Here is a 24582-nt window from a genome sequence, read left to right as displayed (position 1 = left end):
CCCACTTTGCAGGAGGGAAAAAATGAGGCTCACTAAGGTTTTAGTCACTTACTGGTTGTCACACATGAAGAGCCAAGTTTCAAACTCAGGAATCAATGGGGCTGCCCTGACTACTGGACTACTCTCCCTCCATGTATGCCTAGAAGGTGTGCAAGTGACTGGAGGAGGGGCATCGACTTCCATGAATGGTCATGAGTTTGGTGTATGAGCCCCTGACCCATGCTGAAGTGACTCAGGAAAAGCCTGGTCCTGGGAAACTTACGTTTTATATCTTTGTTTCTCTTTAACAGTTGGTACTGAAGGGTTAAAATTATCTTCAGGTTAAAAACAGGAATGGTTGAGCATTGCAAAAAGAAGCTTTTGCTGTTAGAATAGATGACATCTGCTGCCTGACTACAAGTCATTTTAAGATGACACAAAATGATGCTATGGAGACCACAGAGCTTTTGTAAGAAAGCAGAAATGCTTGGTCACTTTTCCTCTAAGTGACTTCCCGTTATTGGAAGCTGTGCTAAATCTGGAATGCTTATAAGTGGTTGCAAGGGCAGATCATTTCAGAGTAAGAAATATTTAAAAACAAAGGGCTAAGGGAAAACTCCAGTTGAAACTAGAGCAATACAAAATAAAATCTCCTACTGACCCCTCAAAAGAACACATATGTCTTTCTCTTCTCCCTTGAAAAGGTAACTCAGAATTAGAAACTAGTAAGTCATGGAATTATGAAGCTTCTTTCTATCCTGCCAACTGTAACAGCCTGTCAAAATATTAGAAATATAATGATGTAGTTTTTATTTTTAACAACTTTTTGTCATAAAAATAATGCCTGCTTACCGAATAACTTTCAAACAATATGATAGTATGTAAAGGAAAAAGTGCAAATGAGACAGCACTACCACTCCCTAGAGATCATCTAACCTTCCTAATCCTTCTATGGAGATATACACATATATTTATTTGTATAAGTAGTATCATGCCATGCACACATACATTCTGTAGCCTACTTTTTAAAAAAAATAGAAATGCCTCATTTATGTTAAAGATCCGACCTCTAAAGATTTTAAAAGGATTAGACCGAGCTGGAATTGCTGTAGACAGATGCTGTAGAGCTCCAAGTGGATAGTTCCAGAGCGATCAGTGCTACATTCGTTGGTCTGTTTTTTAAGTAAATGAACATGAAAGGCTTTAAGGGAAAGAGAAAATATTATCAAGTTGATGCATTAAGACGAACTATCCCATCCACATTCATTGGAATATAAAATAGGCTATTAAAGATCACAGTTGGTAATCTAATTTCCAGATACCCAAAGTCACTGATTTATTTACTATAAGAGAGAAGTCAAAGCATCATTTTTCCAAGGATAGAAACTTGTTAAAAAGCATTGATTTTATCAACACTATGATAAAAATAAAGAGGGAGAGCAAGAACTTTTCGGATAGGTGTGATAAATTGAGTTACTGGTCATAAAGCTTCACTCTTATTTATCATCCATCCCTCCTAGCGGGAAAAGCATCCCTCCTAGTGAGAACTCTTGTCTCTTGGCTTGGCTATGTGACCTGCTTGTGTATTCGGCATCTCTATGAGAACATGCCCTGAGATACACAGACATAAGCAGACTTGAGCAACCTGCAGCCTAGAGCCAAACTGAATTGTACTCAACCTAGATGAGCTGAACCCAGTCAACTTAAACTTGTTTGAGTTGTGAGCCACTGACTTGCGGGGTGATTTGTTACACAGCATGATGTTGCATTAGCTAACTTATGGTAGCCATTATAGCAGACCCAAAGGAAAAACTTGTCTCAGCTTTAATCCCTGAAGAACTCTTCTTTTGAAGTATGCTAAGCTACTCATCCTATTGGAAAAATTTGGAGAAAGGCAATACAGACCTGGGGCAGACTTAACCAATGCTAAGGCAAGGCTTGGGGAACCTTATAAGAAGAATCAGGATTTTTTTTTCTAGTAAAATACCCTGAAGTCCATGAAAACAAGATAATCGCCATAGCTGTGTCTTTGGTAAATGAGACTAACCTCATAAAATAAAACTGATTAGACTGTAAAGCCAGAGTCCAGTTAAACTCTTCATGCCTTTAATTCTGTGATGCAGCTAGAGCTGTAACAATGTATAAGAGCCCCACATGCTCCCAAATCTAACTGGGACTCTAATTGCCTCAAATCTTCTTCTTTGGCTCTAGGGTGTTTTCAGAAACTGAGGACATAAAAATCACACTAGTATTCCAGTATCCAGAGTCTATTCTGCAATATGGTGGCTACTAACCACATGTGGCTCTTTACTTTTAAGTTAAATATTCACTTTTTCAATCACACTAGCCACATTTCAAATGCTTCATAGCCACATGTGGCTATTGGACACCATATTGGACAGCACAAATATAAAAACACTTTTATCATCGCAGAAATTTCTATTGGATAGTATTGACTAGAGGCAAGAGGACCCATACATTAGTCCTAAAATCAAGAGCCTGAAGCCCTCTAGGTTTGGGATTTGTAGACCATTTTTAAGGGGGTGGGGAGAGGCTGAAAAGAAGAGACAGACAATCAGTAACTGAGCTCTCTATACAGAAGCTACTTTAACTGATATAGAAGGGCACAGGATACAGAAAATTTAACTTCCTTCATTTAATCTGCTTTATTTATCATTCAACCAAGCTTAGACTTCCAGCTGGGAAACACAGATATAAAGAAATTGTGGCAAAGAAGGCACAGGACACTAATTCTTCTAATTGCAAATTGGCTAAGAGTATATGGGATGATAGACCTTGATTAATTAAAATTTCCAAAGGTTATCTAATTCATAGTTATATTATTGTGTGTCTGAACCTAATGTATATACTCCAGAGTTCAATTAGGTCTTGACTTGATAGACTCTATTTGTGTAAGGCATTGAGGACCTTCAAAGGAAGTGTCCTGTTTGGGTATTCCTTATCGGAGGAAAACCAAAGGCAGAGAGACCGAGAGCTGCCAGTCCTCTTTTGTTATAGCCTAACATACACATTTGACTCCTCAATGGTGATAGTGAGATGGGAATAACGGACTTTGCGTTATCCAGAAGACACAGCTGTAGTCAGAAACAAGTGTTGGAAGCAAGAGATGAAAACTAAAAGTGCAAAGCTTACTTCGATGTACACATGGAACATCCCCTGTGGTCTCCCAGAAATAATTTTGGGATACAGTGCACAGGCAGCTGAGGTTTCACATAAGTGAGTATTGCAGATTGCAACTTCCAAAGATGGCTTCACGACTATCTGCCATCTCACATGCTTTACTAGAAACTTGCCATTCCTTTCTAGGAAATAACTATGTCCACTCCTCTTGAACGTGAGCAGACCAATAGAATCTGACAGAAGTGAAAGTACATTACTTCCCAAGCTAGGTCATAACAATGTCATGCATTTTGACCTAATTCCTCTCGCTTGTTCTTTTGGAATGCTTGATTTTGCAATCATCTTGCATCATGCCGTGAGGAAGTCCAAACAGCCTGTGGAGAGAAACATGGAAAGGGAATGAGTTCCCAAGCCCACAGCCCCAGCTGAGCTTTTCAGCCCACCTCCTGATTGACAGCTAGTAAATGCCTTTCAGCCATGGGAGTGAGCCACCTTGAAAGTGGGCTCTCCATGCCCTAAAAGAAGCATACATGATGACGGTGTATAGCACTGAGACAAGTAGCCCTATTGAGCCCTGCTCAAATTGTAGGTTTCCAGGCAAAATAAATGATTCATTTTGCTTAGGCCACTAAATTTTGGGATAGTTTATTATGTAGCAATAAATAACTATTGACAGATATGCTTTTGCTGCCATAATATACTTGGTGGCTTAAAACAAGACAATTAAACTATCTTACCGTTCTGTAGGATAGAAGTCTAACATGAGTCTCCATGAGCTAAGGTCAAGATGTTGGCAGGTTTGAGTTCTTTCCTGTATACTCTGCAGATTTTTTTTCCAGCTTCTAGAGGCAGCCCGTGTTTCTTTGCCTGTGCTCTCCTTTCTTCATCTTGAAAACCAGAAATGGTGGAGTCCTTCTCTCACAAGACATTGCTTCTGCCTCTCACTTCCACGTTGAAGGATCCTTGTGATTTCACTGGGCCCACACAGATAATCCAGCATCATCTCCCCTTTAAGGCCAGCTGATTGGCAACCCTAATTCCAGCAGCGACCAATCCCCTTTCCGTGTAACCTAACACGTCCACAGATTCCAGGGATTCTCATGTGGGCTCTTTTGGAGGGCCATTATTCTACTATCACAACACATAAGGGCAAGAACCAATGAAATCTACATTATAGTTATAAAATAGCAATTACATGGGTAATGGCCTCTAGATATTAGCCAGGGCACCACATCCATTGAGATATAAATAGAATTGGTTCAAATACCATGCATAGTGTGGATTTCAACATTCTTTCCAATCACTTCAGGAATTCCAGTGGGGGAGAGAATGATTTATATTGTTCCCTGTCACCTCTATTTTTACATTCTCATGCCTCCTAAATTTGTTAAGTTTATGGATTTTCTCACCGTCCCACACATGGTGCCTCTGCTCTGTACTGTATCTCACTTAGATACAATTTCTTTCCTTTCCTTGATTGCCACAAAATAGTAAATCAAATGTAAGAAAAAATAAATCCAACAGACAAATGTTACCTGAAGTGTGAGGAGATAGAAGGTGTGGATAAGAAGAACAACTTAAAAAATGGAATCATCCTATCACTTCATTCAGATTGAAGCAGACAGCTCCTTCTAGCTCCTGCCCCAAGCTCAGCTCTAGCCCTCCCATTGTATATACCAAGCCTATTGATGTGCCCAATTTCTCATTTCTCCTTCCCTCACCAGTATCTGCAAAAGGAATGGTGAGAGAGAGCTTTCCTTCTAGAATAATATAAATAATGCCACCACCTCCATCTCCCGCAATAAGCAAAATACTGTCTATTTTGCTTTAAAATATTTTTTCTCCTCCACTCGGTTATAGGACCGTAAAGAAAATATCTATGTAACTTAGATACTTGGGGAATCCTGTGAATTCAGGAGTCTGGAGACCTTAGCATAAATGTTATGTTGGGTATTTTTGCTTCTGCCCGTGTCATGCCCGGCTGTGAACAAGAGACCACAAAGCAGACAAAGCAAGCAGACAGAGAGGCTGCCCATCAACAGGGCAAGTACCTGGCGATGTGTGCTTGAGAAACAAAGGAGATGTTCTTGCCATGAGCTGGCCTAGGCCCAGAGCAGCGTGGTGCCAGAGGGAAGAAGGATAACAAACCCAGATGGAATCCAGAGTCTGCAGCAGTGCTTTAGAGTTTCCAAGGAAAATTAAAAACTAATAACCAGATAATACCTTCTGAGCTCTGTGCCCTGTGGACTTCTGCTGAATTTTGGATGAGGTGAGAAAGAGAGGGAAGGAAGGTGACTAGGGAAAGAAGCAAACCTTTAATAAAATCCACAGGTGTAGCATAAACCCCTGTTCTAACTGGTGCCCCAGTGCTAAGTCATTGGGTTTCTGAGTACGCTAAAATTGTGTTAATATTTGTTTGGGAAGATGTACTAAGCCTTGATAGGAGATGTGAGTGGGACAGAGTTATGAAAAATGAGAGGAATTTAGAAAAGCTATAGCCTCAAATAGCACAAAAGGCATAGTGATGGTTGTACATCAGAATGCTACATGGAACAGCTGGGTTCACACATTGTGTTCTGATAAGTGATTTTCACATATCAATTTATTTAATCCTCACCATGAGAAGTGGTAGGTATATATCTCTCATTTCCAAAGATAAGAGCCTGACTAAGAAGTCAGGCAGAACTGGGTAGGAATTCTAGCTCTACAATATGGTAGAGCTCAGTTCATCCATTTGTGAAATGAGACAAATATGCCTACAACTTCTTCTTGTGAGGATTAAATAAGTAAACATGTGAAAATCACTTATCACAACACGATGTGTGACACATAGCACATGCTCAGTGTTAGCAAATACATGTTTTTGTATATATTTGTGCGAGTATAGATAATATGTTTTTTCCACTCAGGGAAGTGACCCGGCACAGCAGGTACCCAGAAAAAAAATTATTTGAATAAAAGAAAACATTCCAACTGTGGTTTATTTACTCCTAAAGAGAAGAATTTTATCCCAGGTGCAAAAGGTAGACTTAATGTTCAAGCAAAAATATTTTCACTTGCTGTCACTTCAGAAAGACTATAAATACTCAACAAAAAAAATGCTTATTTTTAAACACAGAATTAAGTGTAGGAATGAAACAATTTTTTAAAACCCTGAAGTATCTTCATTACTGTAACTTACTGTGTATGGCTTATGTACTCAAGATCCCTAGAATAGACCCAGTGGGGTGTTAAACCACAGAATTTTTAAATTAGAAGCAACCTTAAAGAACATCTAATTTAAAACTTCTCATTTTACAGATGAGGAAACCGTGGCTCTTTAGCAGTGAAAGTCCTGGCTGTGTTCCAAAGCTACCCACGGGTGGTGAAACTGCTGGGGAAGTTTCCGTTAGGAGTTTGCCCTGCCTTTCACTTAGAATTGACTGTGCTTTTCAAAGCGTTGTCTTTGTCTGCGGGTCCTCCTTGATGTACAATAGACTGGCCTCCTAGGGTATTAATGTCTAAAAGGAAATGCATCTATCTACTGCAATCCAGACATTGCTTCATTGGAATTTCATCAAGTGAGCTCCCTGTCTCCCATTCATTTTGCAAAGTTGGGAATGTTTTTGCTGAGCTTTGAAGTCTATTTAACATGATCATCCTTGATTCTTTTCCTTTTGCTTCTGGCCCCTTCAAAGCAATGGGCAAGACCTGCTAAATCAGCCTTTAAGATATACCATCCTGGTCTAAGAGGCCATTGTCTCTCACCTGGGGTAAGTTAATAAATAGCCTCCTAGCCAGTCTTTGCTTTTATCTTGTCTCCCTAATAGCAGCAGTCTTTCAAGTGTAGATCAGATTAGTGACCCTGTGTAAAGCCCTCCAGGGTTTTCCACTGCATTTAGAATGATATCCAAATGCCTCACTCTGCCTACAAGGCCCCATGGAGAGGTCCCCCTCTCCCCGCTCAAACTCATCTCCTACCCATCTTCCACTTGGGCCTATGCTCCAGCTGCTCTTGCCTTTATCTCTTCCTTGAACATCTTAGGGGTCTAACACTGTGTTGCATCTACTTGAAATGCTCTTCCACCAAAGCCTCCCATATCTAGTCAATCACATCTCCACTTACATGTCACCTCCTCAGGGATGCCCTCCCTGAGCCAGTCTAAATAAGATCTCTAGTCATACTCCATTACATCACTCCTCTGTTTTATATTTATTGTAGCATCTAATATGTTCATGCTTTATTTATCCCTTTGGTTTGTCATTGTTACCCAGCACCTGCATGAATGTCTGACAATAGCAGATGTTCAATGAATGTTTTTAGAATGAACAAATGGATGAATAAATGATACTGCAGGTAGAAAAGGTGGTACCTGAAGGTCCTCTGAGTCACTGCAGGAACTCACTGACTGACAAGAGTACATAAGAAAGAGACTTAAAGCACTAAATGCTATTTTGATTTAAGGTCTAAAATAAAATGATTCACTGTTATCTTTTCTGAGTCTGAATCTGGTAATTTCCAAGTTGTAGGAACTTTCATCACTACCAGTTCTACATAAGTAGCCTCAGTCTTGCATATAAAAATAATAATTTAAAAATTCTGACTGGGAGTGGTAGCTCATGCATGTAATCCCAGCACTGTGAGAGGCCAAGGTGGGTGAGTAGCTTGAGCTCAGGAATTCGAGACCAGGCTGGGCAACATGGCAAAACGCTGTTCCTCCGAAAAATACAAAAAAAAAAAAAAATAGCTGGGCATGGTGGCTCATACCTATAGTCTCAGTTACTTGGGAGGCTGAGGTGGGAGGATTGCTTCAGCCTGGGAGGTGGAGGTTGCAGTAAGCTGAGATCACACCACTATACTGTGACCTGGGTGACAGAGCTCAACCTTGTCTCAAAAATTTAAAAAAATATAATAATTACACCATTTCCTTGGAAATATAATGCAAAACTTACTGGTTTTAGTGTATAGATTTTTTTTCCCCAATGATCAGTTTACTTCTGTGTTTTTGGCTTTCATTCCTTACTTCCTTTAAGCCTTTTAGAAGTCTCTTTCTGAATAGTTATGTAGGTTGATTCCCAAATTTTAATCTAAACTTTTAATAATGGAGCAGTGGGAAAAAAGACAGTGATCAAGGAAATAGGGTCTAGAACCTGGATTTACCTCTTCACTTTAACCTACTACTGTATTCATATTTTTAAGAGAGCCTCTAAATATGCTGCAGCATGACATAGCCATGGTAGGTAGCCATACCTGCCAGATGGTTTCCAAAGTACAAGCACATGTGATTAGTGTTGGATGAAGAAATGAGAATAAAAATAATATGGAATCCGCCTGGGCCTGGTGGCTCACACCTGTAATCCCAGCACTTTGGGAGTCCGAGGAGGGGGAAAACCTGAGGTCAGGAGTTCGAGACCAGCCTGGTCGACATGGTGAAACCCTGTCTCTACTAAAAATACAAAAATCAGCCGGATGTGGTAGCACGTGCCTGTAATCCTAGCTACTCAGGAGGCTGAGGCAAGGAGAATTGCTTGAACCCAGGAGGCTGAAGTTGCAGTGAGCCGAGATTACACCACTGCACTCCAGCCTGGGTAACAAAGCAAGACTCTGTCTCAAGAAAAAAAAAAAAAAAAAAAGGAATCCAATGAGTCCACATGCCTGCAGATAGCAACTCACACGCTTAGCATCCAGCATGCCATAGAACACGGCCAGAGAGCAGCCTGGGGAAAAGCAAACCCCAGCATTTCCTCCAGGAGGCTGATCCTCAGTTTGACCCATGCTTGAAATGCTTCAAGTAATTATTTTTTTAATCTTTAAGTTTTGTGGGGTTTATTTTTGCCTGTTAAATCTGAAGGTGCGTTGCTTACTAACCCTGTTGGACTAAATCTCTAGCAAATTGGATTACTCCGTGCTTACTTGAGAGAACTTGGACTTGAAACAAGACCGATTTTCTTTTGTTCTTCTTCCAGATCCTATTGTGGCTTCTATCGCACTTGAATTTCTTTGAGCCACGGGAATTACTTGGGGCAACTGTTAGAGTTATCTCAATTTCAAGTGCTAGGAAAAAGTGTTTCTTCCTATTTGAAGTGACCCCATCTCTAATAGAAAAAATTTAGAAAAATAATGTTAAATTTGTTTAAATAGCTGCAATGATTAGTTTCTTTACTGTCAATAGGGGGAAAAATGCCATGTCAAGGGGTGAAATCAGTGACCATTTTGAATAATGTCCTTATGGGAATATTAGATAACAAAGAATCTTTGGAAAAAGAGGCCCCATGGATTTTGTAGATGCACACATAGCAATTATTATCCCTTCTCAGCAGAATAGACAAGTGAGTGCATCTCAACATTGTAGTCACAATTCTTGCTACTAATGAAACATAGGATCTATTTACAAATACTTGTGCCCATTTCTAAAATCTAGAACCAAATTATACACAACTTATTAACTTACTACAAGTACACTGATAACTCTATTGTAAGACATATATAAATTCCAAGAATAAAATGTAAATAAGGCATTATGAAAGTTTTCTCGGAAGGAAGGTTTGTTTGAACTGAGAGATTAAAAAGTGAATTTTAATTGTTTTAATTAATTATTATTACAAAATGAAGTGAACATTTTATAGAATGGAAATTACATGGGAAAACACGCATAATTCCACCATCCTAAGAAACTTACCTGTATTATATATCTTTCAAACCTGTTTCCAATCACTAGACATGTTTTATAAAGTGATAGTCACATTGTTATATATAGCTTTTTGAGCTTTTCAACTTATTAAAAGTACTTTCCTTTGTCTCCACACCTTTCCTCGTAATTGTCATTTTTTGGGGGTTGCAGCATAATATTCTATTTAATATAATTTAATTAGTTTATTCACTATTATTTGACATTGTCTCTTTTAATATCAAAAATGATGTTAGAAATACATGTATTTCCAGGTAACATTTATTCCTCCTCCTTTGCTTTCTTTATTTAGGATAAATTTTTAAATGTGGGATGATCAGATCATGCTTCTGAACATTTTTACAACAGTGAGTATATGATGCCAATTTATTTTGCAAAGGCAAGATAATTAATCCTTTTTCCAGCCATACTTAAGGGTTCCAGATTCACCTCAATATCATCAGCAAAGGAATGCCTATCCATCTGTCTCTCTGCAATTTAATAGGTCAAAAAAATGCAGTTTTCTTCATGCTTTTATTTTTATTTGTTTACTAGTGAAATCATTTTAATATGTTAAGGAATAATTATATTTCTTCATTTTGTATGATCTATTACAGTGTTTTAAATGAGTTGGTCCGGTTAGGGGGAGGTCTTTTCATCAGAAAACCCATGCTGATGAAGGCAGAAATGCAGAGTATTTTGATTTGTTTGGATTATAGAGTACACAAGAGGGGAGAACAGAAAACAAGCATGAATCAAACTGTGGCCAAATTACAGAAGGTCAGGAAAGGAAGAGCAACTTTCTCAGCAAGACTTAAGATTCTTTTCTTGCAAGAGTTGTGTTCAACGTGGATTAACAATTCTTAAACAAGATTTATCCAAGTTGGTTCATAAACAAACAAACAAAAAATCCCCAGTTTCAAACCTTTCTTCCTTATGACTCATGAAACAATCAGACATCATCTTTGTTCTCCAGGGCAAAAACATGACAGAAATATGTTAGTGTCGTTCTGCATATGCTGAATGTATTCTTAATAAATAACTGCTTTCAAATGTCAGTATTAGTTTTTGCATTCACTGAGTTTTAAATTAGGATAGTGGAGGGGAGAAAAGCAGTATTTTTCCTCACCCATTGCTAGGTTCATGGCTGAGACACCTATAACAAAGCATATATTAACAAGATACAAATCTATTTAATAAATTTAAAATTATTTAATACCAATTTATTCATTACATTTTATGTGACACAGGGCCTTCAGAATTGAAGACACAAAGAAACAGGAAACTGTGTGTTTTTATAAACAGTTGTGCAGAAGTGTGAGGGGAGGACAAAAGGGCATGATCTAGTAACGGTCATCAGCTGGGTCGGGGAGAGTTAGCAAGGCCTGTTTGTTTAGATTCTTCTTTGTGTCCCTGTGTGACATTCCTTCTTTTTTGGTAGATGGCAGGACACTTGTCACATGAGGATCTTCAGGGGAGAAAGGAGGGAGAAAGTCAGAAACTGACCTTCCTAAGTTTTATGGCCTGCTTCAGGGAAAGACAGCACAGAATTTCCTGTTTTTCTGTTTTCTCAAATGCCAAAGTGCCATATTTTGGGATAGCATATCTGGAATGCTGCCAATAGGTAGATAGGAATTCTAGTATGCAATTTAACAGTATATGCTTTAGTAGGAAAAACGTTTGATAAATACAACATCATCTCAGTAATAGATTTATTATCAATAGACAAATTAATCTAAAAAATAGCATTAGTTATTATAGCAATCAAGGTCAAATAAAATAGTGGCATATTCAGTTTGACTACCAAAGCTCATTAGCATTTCTATTCAGAGAGTTTGAAATTATCCAAGCTCTGTGACTATAATTTTCTTCGAGTTTACTCATTTTCTATGTTTTTGTGTCAAACGTGTGTTCGTGTATGTGTATTGGTTTTGCGATGTTTTTAAATGACATATAAATAAGTTTTTAGTTATGAATTTTGTCAAATAATATAATGCTTGATGTACAGGCAGATTCTGTGAATGTGTGCTTGATATGCTACAAGAGTAATAACAAATACTAAATGATTGCAAATGCTCTTCTTGCACTAAAGCTTACATAATTAATTTAACACAAGCTTTTCAAATTTATAGAAAATAGGATTTCATGTCTGTGATTGCCATCTGTTATAATAGACTCCTAGTCCCAACTTTATACCTCCAGAGGGAAAATTTTTTGGTCACTAGATACAACTGCTTTGTTTGAGAGACTTGATTCTCTGTTTATCAGAGCAGTAGGTAACAAAGGTGATAGATAAGAAAGTGCAGGTAGTCTGACCCAGTAACAGTTCCCTTAGTGAATGGGGAGATACAGCTGCTGCACTTGAGCAGAGTGAGTTGTACCTCTGCCTTTGGCTTACCCAATTATGTAACTATCGAAACTGCTGCGTTATTGAAATTCATGCATGAAAAATGGTGATGATATTCCATGTCTAAAATTCTGGCAACCTATACTGTGGTTTCCTTTACATTATATATTATGATTAAAATGTTATACATATATATATTTTTGTTTGTTTGTTTTACATAGTGGGCTTGCTCAGTAATGCAACTCTGGAGATAAAGCAGGATTGAACATTTTGATAAAAAGGGTACTTGTTTTCTATCAACATTTTCTATTTAGGAATTGGTTTTTATATGGTAAAATCGATTTTTGTGTATTAAGTCTTGTGGTTTGATGCTGGCTATTAATTTACTCACTTATTTGGTCTTTGTTGGTGAAGGGTATATTATGATGATTCTAGCTAAAACATCTGGGTGGAAGTTAAAACATTCCATTATCTGTCTGATTCACCTATAGCATGCCAAACATTCGGACATGCTGAACTGGGAAATTGTTCCCAGTTTTTATATTCAGATGATTACAAATGGTGCCAAACTCAGTCACTGTTAATAAACACCACTTGCATTAAAGTAACATGGCCATGCAACTTGGAAGATCCATAAAAGGATCTCAGTTGGGGAATTCAACAGAAAGAAGGATTTTACACAGCTACATAGTCACCCAAGAAGAATCTCAGGGACAGGACATGTGACAACCTCATTTATTCATTCATTCATCTACTCAGTGTCATTCAATACATATATACAATGCTATTGAAAGAAGACTTTGGTTTTGGAAATGGTGCATTGGAGTGTGGCATTGTGTAAATTTCCTCCAAGAGAAAATACCCCTGCTACACATTGATGATTTTTATAACCATTCTTGAAATTTTGGTTTGGTGAATTGTTTACTGAGTTTTTTACAAGAGGCATTGTGACTGGCATGTTTCTGCCTTTTGAACACTGAGAATATAATATTCTCAGGTTTCCCTAGAGAAAAGGTACAAAAGATGCAACACTCACTTGGAGGATGCATTGGGAACCTCACATGAGCCATCCTATGAAATTAACTTTCTATTGTATTTTGTTGTTATTGTTCAGCACGTTTTCTTCATCTTCCTCCTTCCTTCTCTCCCTCTTTCTCTCTCTCTCTCCCTGTCTCTGTCTATATATCTCTATCTTTCTGTCTCTCTCTTCTCTCTCCCTCTCCTCTTTCTCTCTCCTCTCTCTCTCTTTTTCTCAACTCAGGCAGAAAATGTTGTGCAGGTGTTATTCATGATTGAAAATACACTCTGTTACAGGCAATTTAGTTTATGTGCTAGAGCAAATACACAGTTACAGGCAATTTATTTAATGCAACCAGGAAATTTTGGTATCTGATCACAGCTCCTATTTGGACAACACAAAAGAATTTAGCAGGTTTATTTGCAGTTAAAGCTGAGGAAAAGAAAACCATTTGTGAGCAATTGAAGTCGTGCAGAAAAGGGAGAGTTGGTAGATCTCATGGTCTGTATTGCCTTTGATCATTCCCTGTTGTAAAAATTTCTCTTTGTGGACAGAGGCAGAAACAGAAAATAAGCATATAAGTTAGAAATTTTTTTCCATCAGAAAATGCCAGATGTATCTTAAGAGAGGTGTAACAGTGTTGTGTTTTCTGGATGCACTGCCGATGGGAACAAGAGCACAGGCAGCAGCTAGAAATCGATAGAACAAGAACCAGACCTCAAAATAGAGAAAGGAGGAAACAATTGGGGAACGCTGTACAAAGCATCAGGGCACAAAACCAAAGTTTCAAAACAAGAAAGATCCAACTCAGAAAAGAAGAAATCAAGGTAGAATCTTGGGGACCTGACTGTGGCTGACATCCCAAGGAGAGCTGCCTAGGGCTCTGAACACACCCTAGCCATCAGGCAGCAATGGCTCTGAATCTGGGGAGGGCTGGTCCTGTAGGCAAACGAAATTCCAGCCGGGTAGTAGAGGTTGAGAGCAGTCAGGGACTGACATTTGCCACTTTACTGCCATTATTTTCTTTTCATTTTTTCTGAACTCTTTGGGGGTTCAATTATTTGTCTCTAATGATAAATATTCTCTAATGATGAATCCGGTATTTTTCATTCATTTTGATTGTTTCTTCAAAATTATCACCCTTGGCTATAGTATTCTCTCTAAATTGCTTTTGTTGAAGAAATGTATTTTGTGTAAAGAGGATAAAGGAGTCAAGTAATTAGTCTTCTCAAATGTTAATTGTAGTACCAGTACTCATTTACTTGGAATCTCTATATAATGATCGTAGGCTTTGAGGTAGGCTATAGTATAAATGCACTGTAATGTAAGTATAAATTCCATTTGTAGTTGAGAATTCTCTGCACAGATACTCTTAAGATAATGAATCTCTGTAATACTTTACAGACTGAATACTTTTTCTCTTTTGATATAACAGTGAATTACAAATTATATAAACAATTGACTGCTCTTCTCAAACAAAGTCAAGAGGCTGCAATTACCCCAAGAAAGACTTTAGTGTCTTTGACCTGACATTGGCCACAGTGTTCAACTTTCCAAATGTACTGAATAAGTAGAGAGTATCAGATATTCAGAAATCTTTATTCCTTTAAATTAGCTTTTAATTAACTTTCTATGTCCTTTAATGAAGACTCAAGTTTTTTGTAATTATACAGAGTTCATGACTCCTGCATATCCTTAATACCACTAGAGCCAGAATTTTACATAATAATTGGTTACTTAAAATGCAATAGCATGGTAGACAAACCATAAGCCAGTGGCTTTGAATTAGCATGGTCTTTGATAAGAGTTTTATTCCACTGCCCTGGGAATCATATGCTTTAGGAAACATTTGTTTAGAATTGGACAAAAATCAGAAGTAGTAAAAGCTCAAATTCCTAAATCAAGTGACGTGAATTTTAGTGAACCAGAGACGTAAAATTGAATTGACCCCAAAATTATTTCTTCCTTTGGCTTCTATCTCTGCTCCACTGTCATTACCTCCAAGATAACCCCGAAAAAAAGTGCAAAGGAAAAGGGAAAATTCAATGATAGATGAGTCCAAAATTATTTTATCGAAAAGTCTAAATTCCTTGCAGGTAAAAATTCTACTCTTTCCTGAAATACCGTAATTTTCTGTGAAGATAGTCTCAACGTTTTCTGTAAAATATCACTTAACTAGTGTCAGCAGTTGCTATTTTGGGTTGATCTTATCTAAGGTTGTGACGAATTTTACTGTAGAACTACATAGCAAATATAGCTTATAGGGCAAACAAAAAGAAATAAAGCACAGTAGGTGACATGTTTAAACTACCTGGGAGAACAGACACTACTTAAGAAACCTACTTTGTTGGTGGCTAACACAGAAATGAATGTTGTTAGGGCTGGTGATTATTGATGCAGTCTTCTCATTTAGTGGCTGTAAAAACTAAAGAGGAGTGGAACTACAGGACTTGCTGAAAATCTCAAAGCAGTTTTGGTTGCATTAAAGTAAGTCCAACAATAGGCGCATTTTAAAATGCTATTACTTACTAACCAGAAATTTGACATATACTTCAAAACATTAAGATTTAATTCATTTAAATATTTTATTTGAATATATTACCATTCTTGATTTATTTTTTCTTTTTTCTTTTTTTTTTCCTTTCTTTTTTTTTTTTTTTTTTTTTTTGAGACAAAGTCTCACACTGTTGCTGTTGCCCCCAGGCTGGAGTGCAGTGGCGCGATCTCAGCTCACTGCAACCTCCGCCTCCCAGGTTCAAGTGATTCTCCAGCCTCAGCCTCCTGAGTAGCTGGGACTATAGGCACACACCACCACATCTGGATAATTTTTGTATTTTTAGTAGCAATGGGGTTTCACCATATTGGTCAGACTGGTCTCAAACTCCTGACCTCAGGTGATCCGCCTGCCTTGGCCTCCCAAATTGCTGAGATTACAGGCATGAGCCACTGTGCCAATCCCAGTCTCAATTTATTTTTATATATTTAGTTTGAACTTCATCTCATTAGCCTAGTTTGCTGAGGTCAGCCTATAGTCAAGTCTTTTTGCTCTGAATATAAAGCTTAACAGTATTGTTTACTGTTTCCTATAAATTACACTCTGGTGAAATATTGAGTGATGGTTTTACATTTGATATATCTAAGTGATGAAGGTTCAGCCAGTTACCTAGAGATAACATTTCAAAATGGAATATTTGGCACTAACATCAATGGAGACATTCTCCTTGCATTTATGTTAAATTTTTCTTCAGTCAATTCAACCACGCCTGGTTGTGCAACAGTCTCTTTGATTACTGGTTTACTCCAGAGGCTGAAATGTAAGTGAATATTGTAATGCCCATCAATATTATCTACAAGGCTTATTCCAAAGCTTAAATCTAGTCCACAGTGGAGGAACTCAGAGCCCTGGAGGGGAAACCTCACATGCCGGATGAGCCAGCCCCACATGAAAACAAGTAAATAATCTAAACACCCCAAGGGCAGCACTAGTATGTCCCAGAAAACTTAACATCTGCAAACTCAGAAATCAAAAATATTTGTTCACTTTTAAGCTATTATTAAAGGTTAATTATTCAGAAGAACTTATTCCTATGCTTCTGTGTAGTTTTGTCAAACTTTTTGACCTCTGAACCCTTTACTCTCTTGGAAATTATTGAAGACCCCAAAGAGCTTCTTACGATAGGGGTTATGTTTATCAACATTTACTCCGTCATAAATTAAAGCTGATAATGTTAATACCTTTTATTGAATTTTAAAGAAGCAATAAACTCATCATATATTAGAAATAATATCTTTTTAAGAAAAAAGAGAATTATGCTTTACAAATCAGCAAGAAGATGACAGTGCCTGGCCCAAGGGAAAACAGTTGGTTTCTCATATCTGCTTTTGCAATCAATGTGCCATGGTCTGTTATTTTGGTTGGAGTATAAGAAAAAATGTCAGGCTTGATGAAGATATGCAGTTGAAAACAGACCTCCTCAAATAGTATCAGAGACGTACAGGGGTCCAAGGACCACACTTAGAGAATCACAGCTCCAGAAAAGACAATACCTTTTTCCATCCAGTGCTTGGAAAACAATACCACTGTAGAACCCCAGTTTTATCATTCAGAAATGCAAATGAGACTCATTTGTCCAGAAGAATGTAACATCTATTAAGTCAAGCACTGCCTTGTCAGAGAGGTTCCTATAACACAAATCTGTATGTTCCAGCAGGGACACTTTAGCCCACAGCTCTCTCCTGTATTCTGACGTACTGCCCTTCAGCATTTTGAATTTATAAAACCCTACCATCTGTCATCTAGAAGCCTCAAAACTTGAAGGACAACTGTCAATTCAAAGCCATATGTGAAGCCTATATTTCTACCAATTCCTAACCTAGAAGCTCTGACTGACTTCTATGCTCTCGTCCCAGTTCTAAGACACCGTGGTACTCTGCACCCAAGCCAATGATACCTTGATATATATTTTTTGTGTGGTCCTGGAAGTGTTTGGTTGAGTCATGATTATATAGACTTCTGTAATCCATTTTTCTCAGGAATAAATGTTGCATCTCTGCAACCCCTGAACTAATAATTTTAAGCCAAATACTCCAAATTTCTTATCTTTTATAATAAAATTTCTTGTCCGTGCCTAAGATATTTTAGTTCAGTCCCTTCAGTTTTTAGAAAACAGAAACTAACAAGAACTAAATAACTTTCCTAAGGGTACATGGAAAGTAGGGCAGAATTTATGTCCATTTCCTTTTGGACACTTAACATCAGTGTGGTTAGACTATCTAATGGACTGAAATAAATATGGCCCTGGAAAAATATATCTGGAAGCCCTCTTCCACACTCATGACCTCACCTAGGTGAAACATTCCACAGTTGACCTCATGAACTCCAAACTCCAGAATCATAGTAATGTTCAGGGAGATGTGGACCTTCCTGAAAGAACCGTGAATTAGTTCAGGATCTTTAAGAAGGAAGGGTAACCCTAAGTCAAACCCATTAAAGTGACAGTTTACTTATTTCTCTGTAAAGAAGAACCAATTCACAACACTTCTGTGCAGATATTGTGCCATTGCTGACCTATATTTAAAAATATTTATGGGATTAAAAGCCCCTTCTTTTATCTGGTGTTGGGGGTCAAATATGCTTTAACAGATCTTGGTCCTTTAAGACAGAGATATGTTGGTTTCTCTATAAAATCAGTTTGATAATCCTGAGTTGTCTCCTTTTCAGGGAGGAAGAAATGGCTTCCCTTGGATCTATCCATGGTACTTATCTAAGGGACTCATGTTTTTAGCCTGCTTTGCCAGCTTAGGTCTGCTTTGCTTCCAAGTATTTCTAGAACACCAAGCTTCTTTGTGAGTCTTGTTATGACTAGTTTTTGAAATGGTACCTATGTTTTTCATGCCCAGAGACTTTACACTGCAGGTTAATATTTCCAGTCCTACCCTCTACCTATATTCATTGCCTTCTTTGTGCTAGCCCCTTCTTTGCCAGGAATCTGCCCAACTGCCCCTGGTCCAGGCATATTGCCCTCCCCAAGACAGAGACTGACTTTAAGAGTAACCAAGACTAACCTTAAAAGAAGCCAGTAAGCATGATTTAAGGATGATTAGTAAACTTTCCTGCTCCCAAAGTATTCCTCCATTTTAGACTTGGAATGTGACAAACCTCCTATTTGGGAATGTAGCAACAAAGAACAATGTGACTGGATTTACACGGGGCACTGGATTACATATTTTATATAGTTTGTCTAGTTGACATCCATAACAGGTCTAGGAGACAAAAATCATTATCCCCAATTTACAGTTGGGGGCACCAAGGCCCAGAGAAATTGACAACTTGCCTAATTTAACACAACTGGTATCTAGCAGAGGAAGTTTCACACTTCAGTCTAACTGGCTGTATACCCAGCGTTTTCTGCGTTAAATAGAATCTAAAATAACCTCAAGCATCCTTAGATTCATTGTTGTTTACATGTAAGCAACATTTGGCATTTGGCCTTTAATACCTCTTTGATTTAGGCACTTTATCATTTTGATGTCACATGTTCATTCACCCTTGACCAAGTGTAGGGAAGATACATGTTCTTTGCCGACTGACTGACTGAGTACAGGTGTAAAGCTATGTCATCAAAAACCTTTAACCCCTTTCTTTGTCCCAGGTAACAGGCAATTAAATCAAAGTAGTTTACCTCAGGCCAAGAGATGATTGACCTACACAGGAATCTTTACTTTTTTTTTTTTTTTTTGAGATGGAGTTTCGCTCTTGTTACTCAGGCTGGAGTGCAATGGCGTGATCTCGGCTCACCGCAACCTCCGCCTCCTGGGTTCAGGCAATTCTCCTGCCTCAGCCTCCTGAGTAGCTGGGATTACAGGCACGCGCCACCGTGCCCAGCTAATTTTTTGTATTTTTAGTAGAAACGGGGTTTCACCATGTTGACCAGGATGGTCTCGATCTCTTGACCTCGTGATCCACCCACCTCGGCCTCCCAAAGTGCTGGGATTACAGGCGTGAGCCACCGCGCCCTGCCAAATGATGAGTTTACGCTTTGTCTTTTGGAAGCTAGTTGTGATTATCTCCATTAGCTTTTGTTCACACTCTCAGCGCTCATTTTCTAGTGTTGTTTAATCTTCAGTCCTTCTAATTTCAAAGTTCCAAGTCTCAGAGAAGTAACTCACTCTGCATTAATAACTAACTTGACCAGCCAACTAGTCAGACAATTGCTTCTTCTAAAGATCTGAATTTAATCACATATAAGATAATATGCATTGGTTCCTAGAATCAGAAAGAAAATAGACCTTAGGAGGGGCACTGTGTAGCCTACCACAGTCCATCTTCTGGATCCCAAAGATTCATGTTTCATTCCACATGAAACACCCACTCACCACATTCTAGCATACCCCAAAATCTCAACCCATTACAGCATCAATTTAAAGTTCATCCAAATCTCATCCAAATGTCATCACCTAAGAAGTCCAAGATGATTTAGAATTGTCACCGAAATCATTGAAAATCAGGTATGTTTGAGAGTCTGGGTACATTCCATCCTAGGGCAGAATTCCTCTCCGTGTTGCTTCTCATAACAGGATCTTTATCAAGACATCTTTCTTACATTCAGGGTTGATATTAAAATTGTGAGGCAAATCAAAGAGCTTCAAAGTTCTCATAGGAATTTTTTTATTTGGCTAGATTCAATTTTCTTTTCTGATTAATTGTATTACAAATGGATGAAAGTTAAACAGCGTCTCTTGAAAGTCAGCCAGAGCTTTTGATATGTTGGTGCCTGAATGAGAGTTCTTCATGATGTCTGGATCAGCCACACTAGCTTCTTCTGGTTTTGAACCTGCAATCTAGTCCTGGAGATTTGGCTACTTGTAGTGCCTTTAATCACATTGTCTGCCATATAACCAACACAATCTTCTATATACACAATATCTTTCATGTAAAAGCTGCAGCAGACCAGGCATGATGGCTCATGCCTGTAATCTCAGCACTTTGGGAGGCCAAGGCAAACGGATCACCTGAGGTCAGGAGTTTGAGACCAGCCTGGCTAACATGGTGAAAGCCTACTAAAAATATAAAACTCTACTAAAAATATAAAACTTAGTCAAGTATAGTGGCATTGCCTGTAATCTCAGCTACTCAGGAGGCTGAGGCAGGAGAATCATTTGAACCTGAGAGGTGGAGGTTGCAGTAAGCCGAGATCACACCAGCCTGGGTGACAGAGTGAGACTCTATCTGAAAACTTAAAACTACACCAAAGTGTATTTTAAGGCAAAATTAACAAATAAAATGACAAAATGACAATTAGAGGTACAAACAAGTGAAAATTAAACATCTATGTCTATACCATTATAAATAACTCAGGTGACACACAGACAAACAGAAACCTTTCTCTTATAACTACGGTTGCTCATGCAGGCAGCCTCTTATGTCACGTCTTACTGATCGGCTTAATGACTGTTGACTTGTTTGGGGGTTGATTGTGAAATGTTTTCCAGTTTTATGAATGTTAAAAAGCAAACCATGTGTATTATAGACTTAAGATGATGTGGTCCATATCATTAAATATCGTTTCATAGAGTCATTTTTAGTGGCTGCATATTGTTTAATTGTATACATATAACATCTTTTTATTGAACATTTACGTTGTTTTCAACATTTCTCTAACTGGGGCTTGCAGTACATACCTTTATACTGAAATGGAATTCAGATGTTTTAACATTTATTCCAGAAAGTATCTTACTATGAATTAAGATAATATCCTGGATTAATACACAAATGAAAATGCTTTTTTATCTCAGGTTCTGACAGTTTTCTTCTTAGCCCTTATTTTAACATATTCTTTGAATAAATTGACTGTTTATTCCATTAAGTCATTATCAGTCATTAACACCATGTGTATATACTTGTTTGTTATATTAGTTTCAGTATACTGGAAAGAAAGACTTCAGGAAGAAGGCTTAGTCCTGGTGAACTGTGAGGGACAGAGTGGGGATGAAGGGAACTTCCCATCCTGGACCATGAGGGAGTATCAGGGAAAGGCAGTCTCACTCAGTCAGAAGGACACCTAAAAATCATTAAGGGGTAACTTGTTGAATGAGCAGGTGAGGACAGGTACTAACAAGAATGATGGAGGATGGTGGAAGGCAAACATGGTCTGCTTCTTAATTTACCCTAGGGACTCACTTGAATGGAACACTCATTACTATGCTTCCTCTGCCAAAGGGTGAGTACAAATAGTGAACACTAGGACGATGTCAAGGAATTAGGAAAGAGCTGTGGGGAAATGGAGAAGCACGTAGATTCCTGAAGCACTGGCTCAGAGATTGAGCGTTCATAATAATGGAAAGGCGGTAATAGCCTGGAGTTGTGTACAATGTCACACCTCACCAGGGCCTGCAGTGGGAACTTCTGCTATAAGTAAAACTTGGAAATTCTGTGTATTTCTTCCTCTCTCTATTATGTAAGACTTTTTATTTAAAGCTTTAATAAAGTCTGGTTTCATTCTTCAACATGTTTCCCTACCAAATTTTCATGATTCATTTCTATCAGTCATCACTTCCATCCATCCTTTCTAATGCATTCCCAACAGTCTCTTGTTTCCTACCCACTCTCTGTACCTTTAGACTCAAAATAGATTCAAGCAGAACCAAAAGTCATGTGAAGAGGTGAAGTGGCCAAAATCCCTTTGATAAAAGCATGAAAAGAGCTAAGGGGCATCCCGTTGACCTGCCAAGCTGCAGGTGGTGACCAAGCGCACCCCAGGTCTTCCTCCTCCAATTAGACCCATTTTCCTTCATAGGGGGAATTTCAGGGGGTGTGAGTTTGTGTGTGTAGTAGGTGAGGCATCCTGGCCTTGTAGCTGACCTGCAGTGCCCAGAAGGGTGCACCACAAGCATTGTTACAGCTCCAAAAGAAAGAAAGGAGCCCATTGTCTCTTTATGAAAGCCAGAAATAGAACTGCCCTTTTAAATATTGCACAACATTGTAAATGCTCCAATCTATTTTCCGGCTTGCTGTAACCACTGGGGCGCTCATCCACAATGTTGCTCTCCAGGTTTTTCTGAATCTATTTGAGTCCTTTCCACACATACAGCAAGCTCTATTTTTTTTTTCAAGGTTGAGTTACATTTCACTTTTTTTGTTTGTTATAAATTTACCGTAGTGTGTCTCAATTCTTAATGGTGTCTTCAAAAACTCCCATATTAGAAAGCTTTTCAAACTTCACTAGCAAAGTGTTGTTTTCTTGCTTTTTTCAAACCTTCTCACTGTGCTAACATAATAACTAATATTTGTCTAGTACTTTACACTTTAAATAATACTTTCAAACCCATTATCTCCTGAGAGGCAATATTATTATATTATCAGAAACTCTCTTTACCAAGACAGAGACAGCCTCGAAGACATTAATTGGTTTGTCAAAAGCTACACAGCTATTAACAAAGTTGATACTGAAGCTAGTTTTCTGGCTCCAAACCCCATGTTCTTTATACCACTCAGAACTGGCATCCTTCTTGACTAATTCCTATGTCCAATGGCAAATATTATTAAGCAGGAAACTGAATAAAATTCAATAACTTGAATAAATGTCTAGGAAGAGCCTCTGACCATCTATTTTGGTCAGAAATATTTTCTTATCTCTCTGTCAACATGAAAACAAGACACACAAAATCAGTGGCAGGTGCTTTTAAAGGTATTAATAATTGCCATTTATTGAGTATTATAATGTGCCATACATACTCCATATGAATTTCTTTCCAAATACTATCTCAGTTAATCCAAAGAATAAACCTATGGAGAATGTACTAGTAACCTCCTCACTTTGTAGATGAGGAAACTGAGTTGTAAGAGATCATGTAACTCCCTCAAGCTAGTAAGTGGTGCAGTAGGGACTTGAACCCAGGAAACATGGCTCCAGTGAGCATACTCTTTACCACTAAGCCATAGGAATTTAGAGTTCTGGTTCTGTAACCAGCCTTAGGTTAAAATTTCAGCTGCACACTAACTAGCTGTGTTAACTCAGGCAAATATTTAATCTCTCTGGAGATCAGTTTTTCATCTGTGAAATGATTAAATAAGTGAACAGAAATTGGCACCTAACTAGTAGTCAGTAAATGTTAGCTTGTATTCTACTGTCACTACACATCCTTCATTTATTTCTTTATTTCTCAACTAGGTATTGAGCCCTTCCTTGCTATGTGTGCCAGATGATATTTCTCTGCACACTTAGTTTTAAAAGGTTTCATATTCCATGTACCCCAAAGATCATCGGCGTCTAAGGCTAGCCAGGCACTTTTCCTTCTTTCCTGTATTTGAACAATTCTCTCTCCATATGGAGTCAGGATTACTCACTTTGAGCCTGGCGTGTTTGCTGTTGTTTCAAATGAGTTTGTAACTGCAGCATCTTTTGTTTTGTGTCAGTACTACCAGTCTATCTTTTCCCAGTATCTTTTTCCTAAAAATGCTGGAATTTGATTATTTCCTAAGGGTTTGAGCACACCCTCTCTATGAATGAAGGAAACCAGGATTCACTGCAGACATCTCTCACTTACATGGCGTAATTTAAAATTAAAGGCTTCCATTGCAAGGCAGCCTCTTTTTCCTGCTCCACCATCTTTTCTGCTGGTGGGCTGGATCATGAACTGTCCTCTCAAAGTCAGAGCAGTGGTGCTTAATGGCTCTCTATACTTAAGGAGATTTGTTTCCAGACCCCCGTTTCCCCAGCTGTTAATTGTCTTTTCCAAGACACTGTTTTCCCCATTCGTCAGCCATTAGAACTTCATCTACAAACTTTCACTTTGCTTTTGACCTATAGTGATTTGATGAAACACTTTTGTTAAGCCAGGCTGTGCTCACTTGGAAGGGCAGTGTTTTATACACAGTATACAACCTATATAATACCTTTCTATGTGAATATGGCCGGGAGCAAACACTCTAGGCTCAATGACAAACCTGA

At 38.2% G+C, this 24582-nt stretch overlaps 1 protein-coding gene across 2 annotated transcripts in view; it reads left to right on the top strand.

Moving 5' to 3' along the window:
• Positions 1-24582, top strand: part of B3GALT1 (beta-1,3-galactosyltransferase 1) — a 571010-nt gene that overhangs the window by 420116 nt on the left and 126312 nt on the right. The window contains exon 4 of one of the 2 annotated variants that reach the window (XM_012440622.2): positions 10081-10135. The exons of the other annotated variant lie outside the window; for it this stretch is intronic. The gene's annotated coding sequence lies outside the window, so the exon portion shown is untranslated. The remainder of the gene's footprint in view (positions 1-10080; positions 10136-24582) is intronic. 2 annotated transcript variants of the gene reach the window in all.

Source organism: Aotus nancymaae, unplaced genomic scaffold (assembly GCF_030222135.1).
Source record: "Aotus nancymaae isolate 86718 unplaced genomic scaffold, 86718_ANA_hifiasm-v0.15.2.pri h1tg000029l, whole genome shotgun sequence".
NCBI classification, from domain to species: Eukaryota; Metazoa; Chordata; class Mammalia; order Primates; family Aotidae; genus Aotus; species Aotus nancymaae.
This window is presented reverse-complemented; position numbering and strand designations above follow the sequence as displayed.